This window comes from Anguilla rostrata, chromosome 14 (assembly GCF_018555375.3).
Source record: "Anguilla rostrata isolate EN2019 chromosome 14, ASM1855537v3, whole genome shotgun sequence".
NCBI classification, from domain to species: domain Eukaryota; kingdom Metazoa; phylum Chordata; class Actinopteri; order Anguilliformes; family Anguillidae; genus Anguilla; species Anguilla rostrata.
The window spans coordinates 22,588,727-22,604,103 of NC_057946.1; the positions used below are offsets into that span (position 1 = coordinate 22,588,727).

A 15,377-nucleotide genomic window follows, 5' to 3' on the forward strand; every position below is an offset into this window, starting at 1 on the left:
AAGTGTTTAAAGCAGAAACTTGACACATAAGCACAATGTGGCTGTTTGCCTTGTATGTGAACATAGGCATGTTTCGCCTTGAGGGAAACTACCTAGTCCAGTACAAGAGAAGTCACAAAGTAGGACATTATTAGCCACCGAAGTAAATGGATACAAACTTTTTGTTTTGTGAATTTAAATTTTTTTTCTGGTTAAAGTAATACAAAAAAAGTTGCAGGGCAGTTTGTAATTTTCACCAATGAAATAATAAACATCCCAAAACCGGGTATCAGCGCTGTTCCAAAATGACCCCTGAAGCTTTAGTCATCAGAAGTGAACAAGCTACGTAATGACAACGTTACACTTTGGTCGTAATTTGGTAAGTCGCAACATTACCAAAAGGTGACGTTGTGACAACATTGCTCTATGGTCGCAAAATAACCAGTCCTCATGGAGACTGTTCTGCAATTTTATAGAATTACGTAAATACGATGTAATTTAATAACGTAACAATTACGTTATATCACAGTCCTCATCCTTACTTAACTTGAAACGTTACTGGTAGGTTGTCAGAACGTTTGTAAATGACATTGGTTTACAGTAAAATATCTGTCTATCTGTCTGCGCATTTACGCTTGGACCGTTAACACGTTATATCCAATTAATGCAGGGTTTATTATTATTATTATAATTTATTTATTTATTTATAATATAGGATATGATGGATAAGCAGGTATAGGGTTCTGGGGTGGCTGACATGGATGGGGACTTTATAGTAGGACTCGGTGTAAAGCATGGAGGATAAAATATAGATTAGGGTGAAGGGATTTTTGAGTGTAAATCTATTGTCTGATACACACTCCGAAGCAGAAGGTGGCGGGTGTCCACACCCGCTGTAAAACAAGAAGTAGACAATATATCCAATCACATGTGCATGTTGCTGTGACGTGCTCTTGGAAGGTCGTTGTGATTTCAAATTCTCCGTGGGAAAATCTGGGTTTGACAGCGTTCAAGAGCAGGTAAGCGTTTCAGTATGCCTTCATATTTTTAACTGAATGCAACAATACGGGATGCCAACTGCCGTAAAAGCTAACAAGAAGAACTGGATGCATTGGAGACCTTTTCAGTTAGTAGTATTTGCAATGTAATGATGGAGTCCTACTTTCAACATGCATGTTTGCAGTTCTAGCTGAATGTTGCTAATGCTTTAAGTTAGTAGGTGAAATGGCATCTGTTCAGACCTGGCATCTGTTTGGGACTAATTTGAGTTCTGCTAGATAACATATTTGCTACTGGTATTTAACGCTAATAGCCCAGTGCAAATGTAATGCAAGACCAGCTAACATAACCTAGCTGATCTCGGCGATGGCCTGTTTAGTTCGCTAACAATTGAGCTAATTCGACATGTATAAACGGCTGTCCGTTTAATTTAATTCACTTAATTCTCTTTCTGTGTGTGCGTGCGTGTGTGTGTTTGCATTCTGGGCTATAACGTGGTCTGTTATAATGAGTGTGCATTTGCGTACATAGTTTCTCCTGCAGGTCCTTTGTTTATATTCTCTTGGACAGTAGAGGACCATTGACTCTCACAAAGTTTCATTCTAAAACTGTGACTGTTTATAAAACAAAACATAAAGCCACATTGGAGATTTTGATAGCCCTTCATCTGGCAACCCTTGTTCGTGAGCGTTCATGCCAAATGCTGCGAGATTGGTCTTCACCACGCCCACATTTCTATTAGGCCTCATTTGCATGCATATGACGGGATATGTTCGGTGCATTATGAAATAATGTGAAATATGTTTGATTAAATATGCTGCAATTCACACCTGTGAGAACTGCAGGCTTGGTGGTCACCATCTTCTTGACCTTTGCCTGTAGTTCCCCTGGGGACAGCAAACGCCTGCCTAAAAACGCAGAGATGGCAGAAGCGAGCGGGGCCTGTGAGCCGGCTGCAGCGAGCTGGGAGGCTCTGGCAGGCGGGGCACTGCTCTCTTGCTCCTGGTCTCCGCGTTTTATATACTGCACTGCGGCGTCCATCTGAGTGCCAGGTTGGGGTGTCTTCCGACGAAGCCACTTGACGTAGCTGAAAGAAGTTATCAATCAGTTGCATTCTCTGCAAAACTGTAATAAGAGCACCTGCTATAGAAAACAATATTTTATGGCACTTACGTGATCTTGTTCCTGTCCTCCGAATCATAGAGGTCCCTCAGCGTGTCCGCTTTGTATTTGCCAAAGCCAACAAGGCTTGCTCCCTCCTGGCCAGGGACCGCGCTTCCTCATGCACCTTGTGGAACCTGACTAACTCCCCAAAGTCAGGGTAGGCGCAGGCGTAGCAGGTGAGAGCGTCCTTGTTGGCCATTTGAGGCCCCTCGGACACGCTGGTCTCCCGATCCCTTTGGTGCCGATGCACCAAGTGAATGGCGTAGCCCATGTCATTCCCCAAAAGCCAGCAAATGGTTTGACCCTGGTACTTGCCAAACTCCACGGTGCATTGGCTCAGCACCAGTTTGGCGTTCCCAGGGTCGCCTCCTGTGGAGATGACGTGGGCCCGCCGTGCTGCCTCCTCCACCTCCTCTGGCTTCCTCGCCCTGAATGGGGCTCTGCCTCCAGAGGCACCTGGGGATCAAGAGCCTCAGAGCCTCTGGAGAAGGTTTTAGGATCAGACTCCCCGAAGATTCTTCCCTGATTGATGGAAAAGGTATTAATTAATAACTAAAGCAAGCACTGAAACACAGGCTTCATTGAATTAGCCTCAGTCAATCACTTGCATGTATGAAAGCAAATATGCAGACACATTTTTTAATTTTCAATTTTAAAGGAGCTGCTGAGAGGACATTAGGCCTACTCCATGACAGACCTATGCAAAACCACAGATAGCTAACGTTACACTGCATTTTATGGACAACGTTTGCCTGGCGTAGAACCGAAATGCCACATACATTTGAAAGGTCTGGACGAAAAGGATTAAACTAGGCTGACTGGCGTCATCACATTAATCGTATTAACTGACCAGGAAACCGTTTCAAATAACCAGCTAGCTAACACACTAATGTAACACACTGATTCAGGCCAGGTACACAGGTAGCTATCCGTCTTGCAAGCAAGAGATTGTTACGTTTTATACGGAAAACGAAAAATGGTACACGCCAGCTTCGTATTACGACATTAATAGATAAAATACATGAATAATGTGCTGCCAGGACCGCAATATATTAATCAATTCATTCTTGTATTAACCGTAATATTACTAGTCCGCGTTTTAACTGATATAAACGCACTAACATTAAAAAACTGAAAACGGCACGAAAGCTAGATGGCTAGCCTACTCTGAACATTCGGAACACTAAATTATAAATAATACTTCTATTTTTAATATAAAGTTTATTCAAAAACGTACTCACTCGTACTCACGGCTCATTTCACCAAACTCTGAGCTGCTGCTCATAAACCGCATTTGCGGAAGTGCCCATTTGAAAACGTAGAAGGACGAAACTGCGATTCACGTGATGAAATTGGAACAACCGGGCCTTCTGATTGGGCGCAAAAAGTATGTAAAACGTAGACATTGGAACAAGGGCGTCTTCCGATTGGCTGTGTAATTGGAACAATTGGAACATTTGGAACAGAGAAGATCGTGCATGTCTAGCGCAATAGGAACCGAGGCATTCTTTGAGTTTTAAGGACAGGGGCTTTGACAGGGCTAGTGTTCTGACAACTAGACCTACCTTCTCGGGGTGACCTACACAATAGTTTGGAGTTAGTTTGAAGTGAATATCAAAACTGAAAACTGCAATGATGTGGCAGCAGTGTTGGGTGGATTACTTGGAAAATATGACGTACAATTATGTGACATAATTAATACCATAATCTGTTTGATTACTACGAAGGTGTTATCTAATCTGATTACTTTTTTTGTTGATAACTTCCAGTACCATTAGGCAGATATATTTCTGAAATAAATGTGTTAGCAAAATAGATTAGTTTGTATGTTTCTGAAGATGGATTTCTTATTGTTTTTAATCTATCTTTCAATACAGAATGTAGGCCTACAGCACACACAAAAATAGACAAATTCACTTAATTCTCTTTCTGTGTGTGCGTGCGCGTGTGTGTTTGCATTCTGGGCTATAACGTGGTCTGTTATAATTAGTGTGCATTTGCGTACATAGTTTGTCCTGCAGGTCCTTTGTTTATATTCTCTTGGACAGTAGAGGACCATTGACTCTCACAAAGTTTCATTCTAAAACTGTGACTGTTTATAAAACAAAACATAAAGCCACATTGGAGATTTTGATAGCCCTTCATCTGGCAACCCTTGTTCGTGAGCGTTCACGCCAAATACTGCGAGATTGGTCTTCACCACGCCCACATTTCTATTAAGCCTCATTTGCATGCATACGACGGGATATACTTTTCGTGCACTGAGTAAATGACCGCAGTTCTGTGCATTATGGCGCGTCCTCACCGAAAAGTGGTCAGTTGTCTCGGGTAAGGCAAGCAATTGTACCCGATAGCACGAGAATAAACTTGGTGCCGAATTTAAACGGCGAAGGCGTATAAGAATTGCCTGTTGGTGTATTAAATGTTCGCTGAGGTCCGTCTGGAAAATTGGTAGTGGCGCATTTGTGTCATTACCGTGTTGCTTGTAGATACACGTGCAGTAGGCCCAAGGGAAGCGATTCCATTAGTGTGCGTGTGGATTAATCGAATGTAGGTTCTTCCGTGTCGTGAATCCCGTTTTGTAGGGTTTTTTATTTTATTTTATTTTATTTTATTTTATTAAATTTCATGTGCTCGAAGACTTGGCCTCTGAGTGAGGCTTGTTCAGCTACCGAGCGAACTGTTCGGGTATGCTAATCTGCAGCTTCGGTGAGGTCGCCAGTGTCTCAATTTCGACACGTTTCTTGTAATTTAGCACGGTAAAAGTTTGGGAGAGTACACGAGAAGTACCGTATGTGACAGAGGTAAGGGCAATTGTCACCATATGTTCAGATGCCGTGGTGGAGCATTGACGGTTCGCCCACGAAGGCCCCTAATAATCGACAGCAGAAGCCAACACTAGCCGTGTTCCAAAAAACGAATAACTTTGCATCAGAACTCAATTCCAAGTTATGTTAACAGACCACACGGCCATGTACCACTATTAGCTTATATTTTCTTTGTCTGCATTTACCCAATTTCACAAACGGGAGTCCTTTGATTGGTCGAATTCTGGGAATGCTGTTTTCCACGCGTCCTTCGAAAAGCTAGTTTCCTCGGTGTTGTTCCGCAACCTTTAGACATTGAACGCACAGGTGTTTTTGCTAAACCTTGGCTATGGTTCAGGTGTGCTTGCAATTATGTTATAAATGTATTCGATGAATTAGCTTGTAAAACTTAGGCAAGTCTGTCTGCGGTCATTATGTATCTTTGGGGCGTATACCAGTACATCCTAATAAGCAATGCTGCCGTCAAAGTCTTTATTCGTTATATATAAATAATATTGTGTGAATGCATGGTCGTGCCATTTCGGCCGCATCTTATCGCCTTTTCTGGCTGGCGAGCCTGGGGTGCAGTGAAAGGGATGAAACGCCTGACATCTGGTGGCGATTATTAGTAATGCACGAGGAAGCCGGAAGTATCGGCATTTAAAGATGGCGGCCCCCATGTTTGCTTTCCCTCTCTTTTTCAAATTTTACCTTTCGCTGTCATATTTCCTGATCTTAGCTATTTTGTCAGTTTTTTTCATAATACGTATTATTACTATTATTATTTTATCTTTCAGGTTGTGAGGGTTCTTTCCAGCGTGTCCAGCTATGTCAGCTGATGGTGACTGCTTCAGAAAAGAGGCGGAGAGGTGGAGAGCATGCAGTTCTTTGTGCGGGTGCATCCAATAGCAGGACAGCGTCAGTCCCCTGCATTCCTCCCAGAATTCCGTAGCACCTTTCTCGGAGGAAAGTGGACGGGTAAACGTGAACAGGACCATGAAAGATTGTGTTTTATGAATTTTGTGAGTCTGCCGCTGCACTTTTGCTTTGTTTGTTACTCTGCTGCCAGTTTAAGCAGTTTTATTAAGCGTATGTGCTTGGTGTGCTTGGTTTTTACTGCTGCCCTGACTGAGAGCGCTCTCCAGGATGTGCCCCTTAAGTAGCGGAGCCTCGGGTAGGTATCTTGTGCTCGCTTCGGCAGCACATATACTAAAATTGGAACGATACAGAGAAGATTAGCATGGCCCCTGCGCAAGGATGACACGCAAATTCGTGAAGCGTTCCATATTTTTGTACCTTACGTGAGGTCTGACGAATGTTTTTTCACTGTTTGACCCCATATTTGGTCCTTGGTTCGACTTTCTGAATCGTAAGGTGAGTGGTCGTTGAATAAGGTTCTGTATTTTAGAGGTAAGTCCCAGGACATGATTAATTGCAAGCTCTGTTTGTTTGGTATGCTTCTGTGGCTTTTTCATCAAAAGATCTCAGGTTTGGTCTTATCTGCAGTCTTAGTGCAATCTGAGGTCAGTACAGAAACAAACGACAAAATAGAAAAACTTGATAGCGCTCAGAGTAGGTATTTATGGGGTTAAAATATTGGCGAAAGATGCAACTTTTTAGCCAGCACTAAGCACAAGTGCTTTGCTGTGGTTCAGGTCTTTTCGCAATGCCGTTCGATATGTATTTCATGAATTGCCTTGAAAAAGTTCCTATCCGTAGTACAAGGTATCGTTCAGACGTATACTAGCGTATCCTGATTAGCAATACTGCAGTTAATTTATCTTGATTCGTTGTGAATTATGTTCTTTTGTGAATGCGTGAGTGCCCCTTTTGACAGTTTGCTTTTTGCCCCTTTTCTAGCCTCAGAGCCTCGGGTGCTATGAAATGAAGGAGACGTGTGACCTCTGGTGGCGCTTACTGGTAATGTAGGAAATGGAGGGGCCCTCCTGTTTACATTCCCCCTTTTTTGGCTCTTACCTTTTGCTGTAAATATCCTGATCCTACCCATTTTCTATTTTTAAATAATCATTTTTATCGTTCAGGTTGTGAGGATTCTTTCCAGCTATGTCAGCTGATGGTGACTGCTTCAGAAAAGAGGCGGAGAGGTGGAGAGCATGCAGTTCTTTGTGCGGGTGCATCCAATAGCAGACTCCGTATTTTGGTCCTTGTTCTTACTCTGAATCCTGATCCTGTATCTAGGACACAAGATGGTGGTGCCCTGTGTGAGGTCTGGTATGTTTCTGTGGCTTTTTCCTCTTTAGAGCTTGTTTTTTTTCATGTAATGAGGGTAAAATGTTTCCGAACGGTGGCAGCAAGCAGAAAGGCCATTCATAGCAATTTAGGCCTACGACCTTGGGAAATGCTGCGATATGATCGGTTTCTGGCAGGTTAGAAAACAAAACTGAACAGAAAATTGTCTGGATCAGGGGTCATCACCGTGTCGGCTTGTGATGGACTTTTTGGTCAAAATGCGATTTTTACCATGGACATACAAAACTTGAAGTGGCCACTTGACGTAGCTGAAAGAGGTTATCAGTCAGTTGCATTCTCTGCAAAATTGCAATAAGAGCGCCTGCTATAGAAAACAATATTTTATGGCACTTATGTGATCTTGTTCCTGTCGTCCGAATCGTAGAGGTCCCTCAGCGTGTCCGCTTTGTATTTTCCAAAGCCAACAAGGCTCGCTCCCTCCTGGCCGGGCTGGCTGGCCAGGGACCACGCTTCCTCCTGCGCCTTGTGGAACCTGACTAAGTCCATGAAGTCAGGGTAGGCGCAGGCGTAGCGGGTGAGAGCGTCCTTGTTGGCCATTTGAGGCCCCTCAGACACGCTGGTCTCCCGCTCCCTCTGGTGCCCATGCACCAGGTGGATGGCGTAGCCCACGTCATTTCCCAACAACCAGCGGAAGGTCTGACCCTGGTACTTGCCAAACTCCACGGTGCATTGGCTCAGCACCAGTTTGGCGTTCCCAGGGTCGCCTCCCGTGGCGATGACGTGGGCCCGCGCCGCCTCCTCCACCTCCTCCGGCTTCCTAGCCCTGAATGGGGCCTTGTTGCCTCCAGAGGCACCTGGGACTGAGAGCCTCAGTGCCTCTGGAGAAGGTTTTAGGATGAGACTCCCCAAAGGGAGTCTCCTATAGATTGGATCTTCCCTGATTGATGGAAAAGGTATTAATAACTAAAGCAAGCACTCACACAGAGGCTTGATTGAATTTTTCAGTCAATCACTCTGACGAGCAAGCACATGCATACACATATGTACACTCCATTGTAGTACTTACATTTTCTTTCTTGCAAAATGCTGCGTACAAAAAAAAAATATAGATGTATCACAAGATTTTTGGACAAGGGACGGTACTACAAGGGGTGGTGGTATCAAAACTGGAAACTGCAGTGATGTGGCAGCAATGTTTGTTGGATTTCTTGGAAAATATTACAATTTTTGCATAATTAATACCATAATCTGTTGTATTACTCCAAATATGTTATCTAATCTGATTACTTTTTTGATAATTTCCAGTACTATGAGGCAGATATTTCTGAAATGAATGTCTTGGCAAAATACATTGGTTTTTATGTTTCTGAAGATGGGTTTCTGATTTTTTTCTCTCTCTCTTTGAACCTGAAGGTACAACACATACATATAAACAGACAAATGCACTGTGTGTGTGTGTGTGCGCATGTAATTAAATGTGTTTGTAATATGGGGTGTGTGTACATGCGGTATGTGCCTGCTTGTGTATTTTCAGCATGGTGTAGTAGTAGTGTACAGCCATTTTCATGTCACTGCTTCTGTAAGACTTGTTCACATGCAAGGTAAAGGGGGGGAAAAAGAAAGGACATGTTCAATAAATCATCGCTCTGGATAAGAGCGTCTGCCAAATGCCTGTAATGTAATGTCTGTAACGTAATAAATGAAGGAAATGTCAACCAGTGTAAATGATGTAATGAATGTTTGAATCCAGGTCACTTGAAATATGGAATGTCAGGAATTGTAAAGCTAAATGCACAAAGGTGAATGTTGAATACAGTGCAACCAATAGTCTGTAAATGTGCCACTTGAAATGTCAACGAAACAGCCCGAACAGTCAATTCTAAACAGATCTATTGCTAGTAGAATGAATTCACAGACGCAGTATTGGCTTTTAGCACTTCATCTGTGCGTGTTCCCGCTGTTCCCTCGAGAAGGCCGCACGGCAACTCCGGAATCAGCAGCTGCAGAATAAAGAGAACGTGTTACGATTAGTTTTGCGTCAACTTCTTTTAAGCCAGCGTTAAAAACAAACTATAAAGATACACCATCTCACCTCAGAACTTTGCGAGGCAGGCCTCGGTGGCCCGGAAGGACCGCTGTGCCTGGGGCCCGCCTTCCTCTTCATCGGAGCCGGAGGGGGACAAAGCAGGGGCTGCGGGACCTCTACTCAGGACTTTGGCAGGATCAGCTTTGCGAAGACATAGGAAAAATAAAGTTCTTTTAAGAGAAACGTGTGTATTTGTGTCAATCGTGCATTCAAATGAGACGCTGTTTAATTCTGATCACAGCAACGTGCTCCCGGTCTCTGCGCCTGATGCACTGGACTGCGGCGTCCGAGTCCCAGGCTGGGCTGGCTGTCTACGAAGCCACTTGACATAGCCGAAAGAGGTTATCAATCGGTTGCATTTTCTGCGAAATTGCAACAAGAGCACCTGCCGCAGAAAGCAATATTTTATGGAACCCGCTTGATTCCTGCTCCTGTCCTTTGACTTGTAGGGGTCCCTCGGCGTGTCCGGTCACACGTGTGCTCACACTTGGAACAAATGAAACAGAGAAGATGGCGCTCTTTTAGGGGCCCAGTTTCACGAAGCATGATTACTGAGTTAGCTGTATCATCGCACTGAGTAAAACCCTCCCAAATCTGGAACACGGACTGAAGTAATGTCAGGTAGTAATGTAGCTACCTCCCCGTGGACAGAAAATTGGCGCTTTCGCGCTGACTTTTCATGGTCATAGGACCCGAATTTCAATCACCTTTCTACGAGTGCCTTCCAAAGTATATGTTACGCCTTAATTCCGCCAGAGGGCACTGTTGTTCCAAATACAACATGGTTGCAGTGCGTTTTGTTCAACAGGTACGTACGGCAGCCGAGCGTTGAAACTACAGTACAGGCTATTGTAGGCTACCGTTTCCATTGATCAATATGGTAAATGAGGAAAAACTAATCTAATTGTTAGATTAGCGAATACGCGTCCACTCGATGTCTTGTAAAGTAATAAAAACACGTTAAGTATTTATGTTGCTCTATCGTTTCAGGAGAGCGATATTGTATCCCTTTAACTAGAATGCAAATGTGATTTTTTATTTTTTTATTTTTAAATTTTTTTTTACATTTTAACTCTAATTGTTTAGACCCCTTTTTAACCAGGTCGATTAAATAACAAGACATTGTTACTGAAGACCACGAGACGACATCAGAATATGTAACTGATGAATTTATTGCATAGCCTACCTCCTGTGTGCATGTCCTCAAATCACATCAATGGGAAAAAATTGGACGCACTTGAACTATGTTCCCAACTCACCCGACTTTGCTCATTTAACATTCTGAAATGTAGCCGGATGTTTTATTGTTATTTTTATTTTTAAATAAACCGGCCTATTCTACCTTTTAGATTTAGTGACAAGCAGGTGTGTTACTGCGTCATACGTAGGCTGTCCCTTGGGTGCTAATTGTTCTGAACCTACCTATTTAAAGGTGTGCTTTACCTTCCTCCATAACCTGTATAATATGAGCTATTTGTGCTGTTTGTCTCTACGATAAAATAGCGACCAATACAATTTTCTGAGGATTATTTTTGAAGTGGGTCGATTTTTTTGGGACACACAGGCTGCTGAAAGTGACCAAGATATGTTCTGAACTCGACAGTGTTGGCTCGTCCAAACAGTTATCATGGTTAGCCTATATGCGCTCGTGTCGCTTTGCTTTCGGGGGGAAGGGGACCACTGTGACAGTAATTGAGCAAATATGATTAGTTTATCAAACGTGTGCTTACTGTATGCATCTGATGGCGGAGCCAAAAGCGCATGATTAATTTACCAGTATTCTGAGGGGTCAGAGAATTGATGCAGGATAATTGGGCGCTGTGGGATTCCGTGGCAATTTGTGATTTCGGAGTGTACTCGAGAAATTAGATGTCAGTGCAAATGTGAAATCGCTCCTCGGTTTTTGTCAAAGACATTATGAAAATTTAAATATAAGACTAAGACTGCTCAGCAAAGGAATTCGTCTTCCCCTCTGTCTGCTTAAAACAGGTTCTGTGCCATTGGCGGGTCGCGGGAGGAGCAGCAATTGAAATACAGAAAGGCCGTGTAAAGTCGTGATAAGGGTAGTTCTTCGGCTTGTGATGGCGAGCAGGCTGCTGGTCTGGGACCGACGAAGCTGAGGTGATGTGTGGATGTCTGCGGGTGTTGTGTCCTTAGGGTTTAATTCGCTCCCACGCCACGTTTCGGGCGTTTAATTTATGCGCGAGGGATCACAGTGTTGTGTTTGACAGGTGAAGTGCCATGCGGTCGATGGCAGAAACGCGTTATTTCGGAAAAAGATCAGAGGCTGAAACTGAGAGTTGACGTGACGCTCCACCGAGCTCGTGCCCTCCCTTTTTGAAGGCCTACCTGATAGAAAGTTCAGTGACGACATTAACCCATCCGTTGCCATGGCAGCGTCCCTGACTCCCACCTGCGTTGGACTCGCTAGAAACGCAAAAGTTTTGCAAGGAATTTAGAGTATGAGTATGTCAATTCCATATCAGTCTGATTCAGCTATTGTATGCCACCCTGTTACCAAAATTACTTAATTTGGAAAGCTCTTCGAATAGTTTTCTAACACCATATAAAACTTAAAACCGCAATTACTTTACTGTAAATTGTCGGTTTGGGCATTCCCTGTTGAGGTTCAAGCCAGTAGTAATGTTTTTTTTAAATTTATTTATTTTATTCTTTGCTTGAAATGAAATATCTTCATTCATCATAATTATTTGACGGGCTCTTGAGTCTGTCTTGAGTTTTTGTGGAAGTAGATGTCCTATCGATCACGTTAGCTGGTAATGTTTTGTGCGAATAGCTATTTATTCCAGATCTCATTCATTTGTAAATATTTAGATTTATGCCAAAAGGAGTGTATGTGTGTTTATGTTCGAATGCCAAATGAACAGAAACTTGAAAGAAAATTTAAGCACAAGAAACCTTTGGATGAGCAACACCATCCTGACACCCTGGAAAATCACTTAATTTGTCCTCATTAAAAGCTGAAAAAGCCCATGAATAAATTAAGATGATTTTTTTAATGCTTGGCTGTATGTAGAATTGTTCAAATGGATAAAGGCTGTTTGTACATTTGCACTCCCCCTCCCCCCCCAACATCAGGTCACCGCAGTTCAGAGGCTGACGATTGAATGGAGGAGAGGGGGGAGGGGCTTATGTGGATCACAGAGAGGACGGTTAAGGCAATTGAACGAGTGTAGTGTCGTTACCCATTCTTTTGAATATGTTAGCAAGCAAATCCAAAACTTATTTTTTAAAAAAGAATAAGAGGGGGAGAGAAAGAGTGAGATAAAAAAGCGGCAGAAAAAAACCCCAATCCCAGCGGTTTAATTATTTTAATTATCAGCCTCTTTCAGATTTCCTTTTAAAAAAGCACCATTAAAGGACGCCCATTTGGGTTAATCTGATTAAAAACTGAGACGGAGGGAAAGATGAAAGGCTTCGGATGTCAGAGTTAATCAGGGGTGTTAAAACTGCTATCGGTGAACTGGGACATAAGTGGAAGTGCTAGCGAGTTTTTTTCTTCTTCTTCCTCCTCTCTCTTCCACTTCTTACTCTGATTTTTCCTGGAAACGGCTCGGCTCTGTTCTCTCCCTGAACCCCGACTGCAAACCAACGGAGACGGGTCTCGCGATGCAGGTGTGCGAACGTGAGCAGCCGGCGATATTTCTTTAAAAATCCAACGGAAAAGTGTCATATTCTCTCAGAAAACATAGGATTGATGAGTTTTGTTCTTAAGCTTCTGTTCTAGCTCTTTTTTTATTCAGCAAAAAGCCCTTTATAGAAAATGTTTCTTCCTTCAAGCTCTGTTAAGTGTCGGAGTGACAGGAGATCAGTGCCTTGGAACGAATCTCTTTGCCGAAACCTGATTGGTCCTGAAACCTTGACGGTGTTGAGGGAGAACACTCGGGTTACATTCAACAGGTGTTATGAAAGGGTTCCGAAATTTTTCCGCCTGAAATAACCTAGTACAGGAGGATGGAAGGGTGTGCTTGTGCGTGCACCTGCGTGTGTGTGTGTGTCTGTGTGTGTGTGCTGGTGTGTGTATGTGTACAGGTATGGTTTCCACGGCCACCTCGCTCTTCCACTTGAGGTGACACTTCAAAGCTGGTCTGCAGCTCCCAGAGCCAGCATGGAGCCCCCACTACCCCCACCTCAAAGGCCGCCACGTTGGACCTTGCACCCTGCTGGGCGAGGTCAGCGCCAAGACCTGTTCACCACTCGCCCTGGGGGAGCCCCTGTCAAAACATGCCCCTCATCTGTAATGAATAAAACCCCATCCATAACACAGAACCGAAAGAGTGCGTGTGTGTGTGTGAGAAGGGGCGGAGGGTGGGGGTATTGGGCTGAGAACCATACATCTTTTAGCTCATATATGTATATGTACATACCTACGGTCCCCACTTTGGCCTGTGGAAGAAAAATTCACACACACACACACACACTCTCACACACACTCACTCTCTCTCTTTCCTCACTCACACACATACATGCGCCCACACACACACACATGCCCACACGCGCGCACGCACACACACACACACTCGCACACACTCAGCATCGACTTGGCCCGGCTGTAATCGCCCCCTCAGATCCAGAGAGAGTATTTTGTGTGAGCGGCAGCGATCGCTATCTGTCCCGCTGATCAATATCTGCCCCGCCGATCAATATCTGCTCCGCCGATCGATATCTGTCCCGCTGATCGATGTCTGCCCCGCTGATCGATATCTGTCTCGCTGATCGCTATCTGCCCCGCTGATCGCTATCTGCCCCGCTGATCGCTATCTGTCCCACTGATCGCTATGTGCCCCGCTGATCGCTATCTGTCCCGCTGATCGCTATCTGTCCCACTGATCGCTATCTGCCCCGCTGATCGATATCTGCCCCGCTGATCGATATCTGCCCCGCTGATCGATGTCTGCCCCGCTGATCGATATCTGCCCCGCTGATCGATGTCTGCCCCGCTGATCGATGTCTGCCCCGCTGATCGCTATCTGCCCCGCTGATCGATGTCTGCCCCGCTGATCGCTATCTGCCCCGCTGATCGATGTCTGCCCCGCTGATCGATGTCTGCCCCGCTGATCGATATCCGTCCCGTTCGCGGCCTCGTCAGCCGAAAACGAGGCAGAGGAGCGAGACGGAGGCTCTGCCGTGACCCTTTGATCTCCGCCTCGGCGGTAAGCGACGCCAGCCCCGCCCCCTCCCGCCGCACGCTTACCCGCGGTCTGCAGCCGAGACGCCGGCGGAGATCAGAGGAGCGCCGGGGGTTCGAGGCGGCTGCCGATTGGCTCCCTCTCTACGACACCTGGCCGTGACGGGCAGCGGGCCAATCACGGAGCTGTGCCGTGTGGTCCCCAGGGCCAGGGTTGGACCCCCACTCGGGCAGCGGCTCCCCCCCGCACGAGTTTCAACAACTTTCACAACTGGCCCATGTGCCATGTGGGGAGGGGGGAGGGGGGAGGGGGGTGTGTGGGCAGGTGGGGTCCTCCTCCCCCCAGTCTGGTTAATTAGAGCCCGGTGGGTTTGGGTCTGTTTGGGGCTCTCCCGTGCTGTGAAGGACAGCCTTGCTCGGGTGTGTTTATGCTCTCTGTAGCTCTGCTTCAGATCTTGGGGCCCGGGGTTGTTTTTCGGGGTGCGGAAGCTGCTGCAGAGATTTTCGCGGTCAGTCGCAGCCACAGGTCACAGGGACAGTCCTCATATTTGGGCTGAGAATCGTGCAGTTTGATGCCCTGCACCCAGGTGTGTGATTTTTGGGTCCCATGTCCAGGGGCCAGTTGTGCTCCATGGCCTTCTACACTGTGCCCCGTCCCATCACACATGCACCACTGAAGGGGGGTGGTGGGGTCAATTATGGGTAAGGAGCTGGTCTTGTAACCTAAGGGTCGTGATTCTCAGGTAGGACACTGCCGTTGTACCCTTGAGCAAGGTACTGAACCTGCATTGCTTCAGTATATATCCAGCTATATAAGTGGATGCAGTGTAAAAGTTGTGTTAGTCGCTCTGGATAAGAGCGTCTGTTAAATGCCTGTAATGTAATGCAATGGGTCAAATTTAGTGTAGTTGGTGTGCACAGTGCACAGGTCTGAGCAGGAAGGATAGTAACTCTTTAAGGTGTGAGATCGCAAATGTGCGAT

The 15,377-nt window shown here is 45.2% G+C and overlaps 1 long non-coding RNA gene and 1 other non-coding gene across 3 annotated transcripts; both read left to right on the forward strand.

Annotated features, from left to right (window-relative positions):
- The first annotated feature begins 4,110 nt into the window (after nucleotides 1–4,110).
- On the forward strand, nucleotides 4,111–9,398 carry LOC135239630 (uncharacterized). Of its 2 annotated transcripts, XR_010325428.1 has the most exons (5): nucleotides 4,111–4,470; nucleotides 5,747–6,323; nucleotides 6,810–6,869; nucleotides 6,992–7,181; nucleotides 9,258–9,398. It is a non-coding gene; the product is annotated as an uncharacterized LOC135239630 (long non-coding RNA). The 2 variants fall into 2 exon arrangements; XR_010325427.1 differs by lacking the exons at nucleotides 6,992–7,181; nucleotides 9,258–9,398 and having other exon boundaries at nucleotides 4,123–4,470; nucleotides 6,810–6,985.
- Nucleotides 6,135–6,241, forward strand: LOC135240230 (U6 spliceosomal RNA). The gene has a single exon (XR_010325618.1). It is a non-coding gene; the product is annotated as a U6 spliceosomal RNA (small nuclear RNA).
- Nucleotides 9,399–15,377: the final 5,979 nt, after the last annotated feature.